The sequence below is a fragment of the Rhamphochromis sp. 'chilingali' genome (genome assembly GCF_963969265.1).
Source record: "Rhamphochromis sp. 'chilingali' genome assembly, chromosome: 9".
NCBI lineage: Eukaryota > Metazoa > Chordata > Actinopteri > Cichliformes > Cichlidae > Rhamphochromis > Rhamphochromis sp. 'chilingali'.
Genome location: NC_137936.1, coordinates 16,080,220 through 16,089,341, shown reverse-complemented (window position 1 = coordinate 16,089,341; position 9,122 = coordinate 16,080,220). Strand labels below are relative to the sequence as shown.

Sequence of the window (9,122 nt, the reverse complement as noted above, 5' to 3'; positions counted from 1 at the left end):
CACACACATGTGGAGACACACATATTTTTAGTGCTATTGATTGTGTTAATGAATGTGTTGTGATTTACTGCAGTGGTGGCCGATTGTTAGGTGGTGTCGTGATGGACTGCCATCATTTTCCAAAGGTAAAAGCATAGATAGAGGAAAGGCAGGAGGGCAGAGTCCCATTTAATGGCCAAAGCAAAATTATTCCTTGATCTTTCTTTGAGTTATAGCTTCGTTTTTTTCTCCTCCTCCCTCCCCCACTTTTTTTTTCTCCAGCGACAGGTATGATGTAATTTCCAAATTTCATCAGAGACAGTAATCTCAACACTGATTATCCTGTCAATTAGTAAATGAATGTGGTGGCAGGGGGGGGGGGGGGGGAAGCTGGTAATAACTCTGCAAAAAGGAGTTGTCAAGCTTCCAAAATACATAAAGGACACAGTGAGGTAGGCAGACAGTAAAATTTATCTAATCACAATATAACTGTCTATTCTGAAGGGAAGTGCATAACAAGTGTGAACCTACTAAAACGGATTTTATACCTGTTTTTATTTTAGGAATACAGCGTTTTTTATTATTATATTTTTTAGGATGGCTTTAAATCTTTCTGACATAAATCCATATAGGATATTATTTGGCATAAAAACCTCTTTTTTAATGAAATTACATTAACAAAAGTCAAGAGGAACAAGCATCTAAAAGACAATAAAGAAGCTATATGGAGAATTTTGCCTTTTTTTTTTTAAGTTTGCAAGGTTTATTTTTTCTTTTTACGATTTACTTTTTTATTTACAGATACATTCGTAACTCTGACATGCAGACACGTAGAGAAAGCGATCATTTCATGGCAGACTTTGTCCTGTTTTAAACGATCGTTCTTTGTTACTGGTGGGTTTTTGGGTTTTTTTTGGGGTTTTTTTGGGAGCTCAAACTTTGCGCAGGATAACATCTGTTCCTCTCTGCCGCCACAATAGCGCAACTCAACCAGGATGCAAAAGCGAGGTCAAAAGATCAGTGCCTTCCCCTCATCCGTGCGCATGCACGCCCACACACGCGCGCACACTTCTCCGGGGAGCGACGGAGAGATGCCTCTCACTGGCTGCTGTTTTATTATGCGCCGGGGCTTTGCATGGATAGGACGAAAACGCGCACCTGCTTTAGAGGCATTACGGTAGCACAGCAAACTGTCCTCCCGCAACACACACTCCGCACTCGTACACACACTCGTACACACATACAGCTCCAGTGATTCAACCCTGATTTCCAGCGAACGAGCAAGCAACAGACGGGATGGCAAAAAAGTGAAGACCGTTGGAGAGGTTATACGCGCTGAGTGAGCCTGCTGAGGAGAGAGCTGGGGCTTGGGGGGAGAGGAGAAAAAAGCGGAGGCAACTAAACAACAAACAGAAACGAGAAGCTGCGTTGTTTCTCCGCGGCAACTTGCGCTCAGTGCCAGAGTTTTAGCGGCAGTATTGTTCTGACTTCACTCCAGAGGGGCCACTCCGAGGAGAGAGGACGCACACAAAAGGGGAAAGGAAAGGACTAACGAGCACGTTTTTTTTTTTTTTTTTTTTTTGGTCGTTTAAAGTAATGGTCCTGCCGTCTTAGATCCTAGATTTCTCTGTCTCTCTCTGCTCTCTGTTTCTTTCCACTTTTATTTTTATATATATTTTTTTTAAATTTTACGTCCCTTCGGTTTGTGTCCCCCCTTTTGTCGCCGCGAGAGAGTGGACGCGCCGGGGTTTGAGGAGCAGAAGCGGGGCTGCCCACATGGTCCAACCACTGGCGTGAAAGTTGACTTCTTCAGAAACCAAGAGAACAGGTTGATGCATTATCTACACGTTTCCCCCTTCTTCTTATCTTCCTCACTTTCCCCTCACTCTGTGCTCCCATTGAAACTCTCCGACACACACGCTGCTAGACGCTTTTAAAGCGACGCACTTCAACTTTTCATGGCACGTTGTGAAACTCCTCCAGGTCTGCCTAATAATGTGATAGAGTATTAAAGTAGGTACGATCCAGCGGCCACACTAGGGAGGTTTTTGTTTTTCTCTTTTTCTTTCCCCCTCCTCCGTACTTTTTCTGTTTCATTCTAACTCTGACTTTTTCCTGGAGTGAAACTTTTTTTATTTTATTTTCATACTTTCTGTTCTAAAAAAGAAAACATATTTAAACCAGCTGTTTTCGTCCTTTCAGTGTTCTCGGTAGAATGAAAAATCGAAGTTTCTTTCTACCTCATCACTAGTTTCACGCCAACCTATATCCACAGAGTTCAAATCCAGCCTCCTTTTAATCGTCGTTTATTTAACTGGATATTACGGTGTAGTTTGTAAATTCTCTAGAGCCTACTTTGGATGACTCGGAGGGATACCATTTTTTGCGTAATGTGTCATTGTCCGAGGTTTTCGCTTATGAGACCAGAGAAAGGGAAAAAAGTTTATTTCTCGCAGGTTTAGGACGAGCTAAGATTTCGGGAGTGGACTCAAACGTAGGGAATAAACTTGTTGATATCGCTCGTTATATTTGATCATACGCGTGGACGTGGCTTATGTGGTGGCGATTTTACACGAACGGTCACAGGCAGCCGTGTGAGAACCACTTGCTTTGCCATCGCTTCATACCTCTCTACCTCACAGCTGGGTTTAGTGTCTTTTATTATTGAACTTTAGTTTCCTACAATTAAACGTTAACGTTTAAAAATAAAAAAAGAAAGGCAGTTAAACTTCTTACTTACAGAAAATCCCTGAACAAAAGAAACAAAAGAACAAACAACTTTCTTATTGACACGTTTAGAAGGTCTGAGGACGTTAGTGCCTTTAGGATTTAGGACTTTTCTCTGACCACTGAGGTTTGAGGTGCCCGTTGTGGTTTCCTTATTTGAGCTGAATTAAATATCCTAAATGATATCTTAAATAATAGCAGCTCTGTTCTTTAGAGAGGGACGTTTTACCAGCTGAACGTGGAGGAAAACTTCTCCCTGCGTTGTAAAACTTCCAGTTCCAGTTTCAACGTGAACTTTTGAACGCTTTATGTACATAAGCAGGATTATGGACAGTGATTTTACGTACATTATAACCCTGACGCGTTTAAGGGTTTTTTTTTTTCAGAATCGGTAATTTAAAGTGATTTAATTAAAAAGAATGCACGTTATATACTTTCTAGATTATAATATAATAAATCTACTGACATAGAAATTTCTTTTTTAAGAAATTGAACACAACCTCTGTGTGACACATGTTTTTCCCTTCTTCTCGCGCTCATAAACCGACTAAAAGTAGGCCTGCACCACAAAGGAAAATATTTCTTTTTTCTTCCGCGAACTACGACTTGTTTTAAAAAATAAGAAAAGTATTCTGCAGAGATAAAAACGTTTAATGTGGATTTTCTTGTGTGCACGGCGTGCAACACAAAAGCAACTTTTGGGCCGTTGAAACAAAGTTGCTGATCTTTTTGTCTTTTGAGGGTTTTTGATTTTCTTCCATTTCCATGAAATAAAATTGCCTTTATCAAATATGAGATATCGGGCCGGGCACACAGAGACTCTCGATTGAAACCTTCAGATCAAGAAAAAAAAAGAGGGAGAAATGAAATGACAATTCGTTGCTGTTAGTTGTCTGTCACCGAGAGAAAAGCGTACAGGCCGTGTGGGTGCTCACCCTGACACGGGCATTATTGCCCCGTGATTGATGGGCGCCGGGGCATTTGGCATAATTAATTTTATTTACTGTGTCCTCTCTCTCTCTTTCTCTCCCTCTCTCTCCCTCTATCTCGCTCGCTCTCTCCTGTTGTGCCCCCTCCCACCCTCCTCTGTGGTGGCATTTCCGCGACGTGATGACATACTTTTAATTGCACTTTAATAGAAGATCCAGCGGGAATGAAAAAGCTCTTAATCACGTTTTATGACCTTGTCACAGTTCTGGTGTCAGACAGGAAAGCAGGTATTTTGTGGTGGCTCCGAGCCCGTGCTGTAAAGTGTATACCGATTTTCTTTCCTTCATTTTTTTTTTAAGATTATTTCATCTTCATCTATCACGCCACAAGCTGTGGAAAACGCACCTTAGAATAGTTAATGCACAGTGGCCTTCATGCAGATACAAACCCTGTTGCTGTTCATTTTAGCCATCTATCCTAGAAGGGAATTTAAACTGTGTGTGTTGATTGGTAAATGTAGTAGAAGAGGCTGACTGCATGTTTTATAAGATGTTTTATAAGCATATTTTTTAAAATCCTGAATAACTGGACCAAACCAACTCAGTACTATCAGATAAACATTTTTTTTTTCCTTTTTTTTTTACAGGCTTAACCATTTTGCCAAATATGGTAAAATGTTTCCTAAAATTATGGAAAATGTAAATCTTATATTTGTGAAGGTTATTAATATTATTAAATTAGGTATTTCACAGCTGCCTGATCTTTCAGCTGCTTAAGTTCTTTTTGTTGCAGTAAAAGCACAGCAGCTGTGTTGACTCAGTTTAAGAATGATCTTTGGAGTTGGAGCTATGACTTCTCAGCACCCATGCCAGGTTACTACACAGTTTTAGCTGTTTTTAAGTTTCTGTTTCAAGTGACTGCTTTATGAAGAAGAAGCCTCATGGAGCTCAAGTAGAAGTGTGAAACACTGCTGAAGAATAGAGTACAGGATTGTTTTTATTTCTTCTTCTCCTTTAAAAAAAACATTTGCCTACCACATAAAGCCTGAAAAAAAATCGGCGTGAAGTTATCATTTTCGTGTAATGCTTATCATTGATAGGCTATCACATTAGTGACAGGCTTTTCATGAAAACACAATAAGAGACAGTGAAACAAAAGAGTGTTTGAGAGGCAGAAGTAGTTATTTAGTTTTTTCTTGTTGTAAAAAGAGTGTACGTGTGCAGGAAGCCAGAGGTGTCAAAGGCAGATTGACTCTCTGCTCTTTGTCGGGTATTGTTTGCCTGTGTCTGTGTGTTTGCTTGGCATTGCCACCTTTTTTTCATCTGACTTGCATCAACACTTTTTCCCATCTTTGGTGGTGTTTTTCTTCTTTTTTCTCTCCTCCCTCCCAGCAGCTGTGTCTTTTCCATGTCCTGTTTCTCACATACTGCTGATTTTTAATCGCTTTCAGACGCACAGTTGTCTCTGTTATGCTTTCTGACACCTTTCCTAAATGATGATATTTTATTTTTCAGCTTGGTCCCAAGTATGTGATCGTGTGCCGGGGTGTGACTGGAAGAGTCATGTGCGAGACCGTCTAGAGACGGGTAGTAATGGCTTTGAATCTCGTGCGCTTTAAAACCCCTTCAGCAGGATTAAAAGCCACCAACATGATTGTGTTAGTCCATAAACTCGCTCAGAGAGTCCTTACCTCCAACATGAGCGCATGGGAATGTATGTGTGAAAAGAGTGTATATATCAGAGTGCGGGAGTGTGTGTATACGAGAGTGCTTTTTTCTCAATTCACCTGTCCTGCTCGAGTGAAAATGGACATTATTTCAAGTTTTAAATGTCCTGTGCGTCGGTAGCATTGATGGCTCGCCTGTCCGTCTCTTCATCTCTCGTGCTCTCTTCATTAAAACCCTCCTGCTATCCGAAACCCACAAGTCTGAGTGGGCTTTTGGCTCCAAAGTGATGTTGAAGAGCACCCGTATATGACACTGCTATACATGTAGGGTTTGACCTGTGATAGATATTCACAGATTTACTTCTATTGCAGCACTTAGTGCTTTACCTGCTTAAAAAAAGCTGAAATGGTTAAATTTTCGATATCCTTTATTTGAGAAAAGCAAAAAAAAAAAAGCCCAAAAAGGAAGAAAACCCGTGCTGGGAGAGAGAGCGTGTTTTTAGATGGGCTTATTTCAAGTGTCGGTCCTGAAGCTGACATTATTGCAGGGCTGCATGTATTTGAGGTGAACATGCGTCGGGCTTTAAGCGCGGAAAAGACAAGGATATGAGATATTCTGCTGATCATAGCAATTCTATAAATGTTTGTTAAAATTTCAATTTGAATTAGGTGTATCAGAGATTTTCATAGAAATGTTTTTTCCCCCTTTTCACATTTTTCTGTGATTTAAAAAGAAATTAAGTGTAATAACAATTTGGCATTACAGTATAAATTATTTTACATTGTTAAAAAAAAATTCTTGAAATTTTATGAACAAATGTGTGTGTTAGGTGTATGTGTTATTGTATATGGACAGCTCAGATGGTGGGTTAATGTTCTGGTTGTGAATTAAAGTCGGTGAGTGCACAGTGAAACTGCCGGCACATTGCTTTAGACTGAGGCCTGATTATACATGTGGTTCTAATTGAACCTGTTATTTAGCAGAAGTTAAGGGCTGAATAATTTCTATGAAAGCGTGAACATCTGTGTGTGTGTGTGTGTGTGTGTGTGTGTGTGTGTGTGCGCGCAATAAGTCCAAAACATTTTTCAAAGATAAGATGTGTGTTTTGTTTGTTTTTTGTTTGTTTTTTTTTGGGGGGGGGGGGGGGGGGGGTGTTGACAGGTCAGAAGAGGTGTTGTACAGTGAAGTTTCAGGAAAAGTAAAAAGAAAAGAAGGAAGATGCTTTAGCAAGTTGAGCAGCTGTGCAGGAGAGATGATGTTGTTTGTTTGCTTTTTCCTTTGCCTTTTGTGGCTTTTGAAAGAGCTGTCACTGCTTATGTGGTGACAGCCGAGCCGGATTCCTCTCTAAAATTTAGGCGCTCTTTCCCCCGCGGTGAATGATAAGGTAATCATTTTGTCTGACACGGTGGTTTAGCCTGTGGTCATTAACATGTCAGTGCATTTATGATGAGACGTTTCATACGTTTTTCTATTTGTGTTTGGGATGACTAGGATGCAGGCTGGCTCCGGAGATGTTCCTAAAGCTCCACAGAGCGCCAGCCCATTAACAGCTGATTGATGTGGGAAGGAGTGACCCGAAATCTCAGAGAGGAAGCGACTGTTTCCTATGGGCGGGGAGTGAGGGTGGTGGGGTGTGGAGAGAGAGATAGAAAATATGAGAGAAAGCCTCTGCGAAGTGAAGGAAACAGCGGCGCGAGGGTTATAGGCATGGGTTATTATAGCTGAGGAAGCATTAGATCAGCCTCTCCAGAGTGCGCTTGGCACCTGAGGCCATGTGAAGCAGAGAGTTGGAGCTGAAGGAGAGGGCCGTGGCTGTGGAGCTCGAAGGACTGAAAGCAGATCGCGAAGTAAGGCAGTTGTGGCGCTATCAGGTTTGATTTCAGAGACAGAGAGGGAGGATCTCAGAAGATCGTGGCGTCAGTGGCACTGATCAGGTGGAGCACTTGAGATGGTCAGTGTAAGCAGAAAAAAAATTGCCCTCAGAGAACGCTATTGTGTTCATGCGGAGCATCTTCATAAAGAGAAAAAAAAAATCAGTGGTTGCATCCCCCGCTAACTCTGCATTGCTTCTGACAGCTGTATTTGTGTTATAGATTTTCCTTCACTCTATCCCGTCTCCCTTTTCCTTTCCCCCTGCCTCGCTCTCTCAGTAGTCGGCTCCCCTCCTCTCCATCGCCTCCACCCTATGACCTTTTGTAAGCACTTCATCAGAGAGCTGTTGGTGTTTTCTAAAGCACTGCGACAAACTGACAGGGCAGCCGTCAATCGAGCGGGTAACCGAGGGAGCGGAGCAGTGGAAAGCTTCACTCAGAGCAACAATGTGACTAAACTTTCTGCAGCACTGCTTTAATGTGTATTGAAAGGATGGCTGTGAAGGGTAGGTGACAGCTGTGAAGCACAAGACTCAGGATCATATAGATGCGCGCACACACATTTTTGCACATTTCATAAATGCTCTGACTGTAGAGACGCATTAAACAGCACTTGAGTGCTCGTTTGTCCGTGGTGCTGTGGCGGTATAATCTGCCGAGCGGATGAGTGAACGCTCTGATGAAACGCTAAGATTCACACCAGAGTAGCACGCAGTCCATAAAGTATTACCTACAAAAAAACCCTCCTAAAATCTTTACTTATTACTTACTTTCGACATTATAATTTCTTTTTTTCAGATCTAGCGCTAGTGTGATGCATTTTACCTTTTTTTTATTAGCTTTTGTGATTTGCATCAGATTCTTTGAATTACCTCAACAATAACGACTGTGGATTAACACACGATGACAGGAAATAAGCACTACAGCAGTTTTCCCTTGTCCCTGTTGTTTTCCATCCTGGTCCAGGGAGGTAATAACCATTCAAACGCGTCTCATTATATTTCAAATCCGTAAAGTATCGGGATGTTGGCTAACCCAGGCGAAAGTAAGGCTGGATCGCTGGCATGCACTCCTCTTTTATGGTATTAGTATTTGTGGTATTAGTTCCGGGGGACATGGGATGCCTACTTAAGCTATTAGCATGTGAGGCGCCGTGGGATGATCCATCCCCTGACAGGACGAGCTGTTAACCAGTGTTAAACCAAATCACAATAGGCTGCCTGGGTTGACGGATTGACGGCGCCTCTCACCACTTGACTGGGCCGCCCCTTCCTTCCCTTTTCTAAACTTCACGCACAGATTTGATTTTACTTCCTTAAAACTTCTGAAAGAGATTTTTAAAAATGTAAAATAGGGGGGAAAAAACGACGATTTGGCCAACAAATGCCAACTCTCTCTCTTAACTTCTCGCTTCACTCTGCTTACTTTTTGCTTTGGTCTGAAGGTGAAGAAGACTATGCAGGCTTTGCCCAGTGGGGTGCGGACTCTGGCTTTTGTGGTGGGCTTTCAGATAGTGAGAGGCAGAGGAGGGGATGACAGCTACTGCTAGAGGTTCGCTACATGGGGGATTGCTTATAGATGCAAAGGACACAGTTGTGGTCCGCATGTGCGTACCCTTATTTTCTCTGCATGTAAGCGTGCACATCCAACTGCAATTAACTGTCAGTCAGTGGGTGACCCTCCACCCCGTTCTCTCTCCCTTTCTCTGGCTCTCTCCCAGAATTCATCAAATTTCGGGCTTTGTTTTTCAGACAGCTCGCCGAGGGAAAGAAAAGCAAACAGGTCGTTACTTTTCCGACATGTTTTTTCAAAACGTGTTTAACCGATAACGATGCTACCTCTCGTTATTTTTATAGGCTGTTTCATCTGCACTGAAAACCGATTTAAAATTAAGGAAAAAAACAAAAAAACTTTTCCGGGCAGATTGTGCGAGCTGTGTGCTTGAGTA

At 41.9% G+C, this 9,122-nt stretch overlaps 1 protein-coding gene across 3 annotated transcripts in view; it reads left to right on the top strand.

The window, feature by feature from the left end:
• Positions 1-1,078: 1,078 nt before the first annotated feature.
• foxp4 (forkhead box P4) overlaps positions 1,079-9,122 on the top strand; it is a 92,491-nt gene continuing 84,447 nt past the window's right edge. For 2 of the 3 annotated variants that reach the window (XM_080892234.1, XM_080892235.1), the window contains exon 1: positions 1,079-1,807. The gene's annotated coding sequence lies outside the window, so the exon portion shown is untranslated. The remainder of the gene's footprint in view (positions 1,808-9,122) is intronic. The other variant, XM_080892233.1, reaches the window with a different exon arrangement.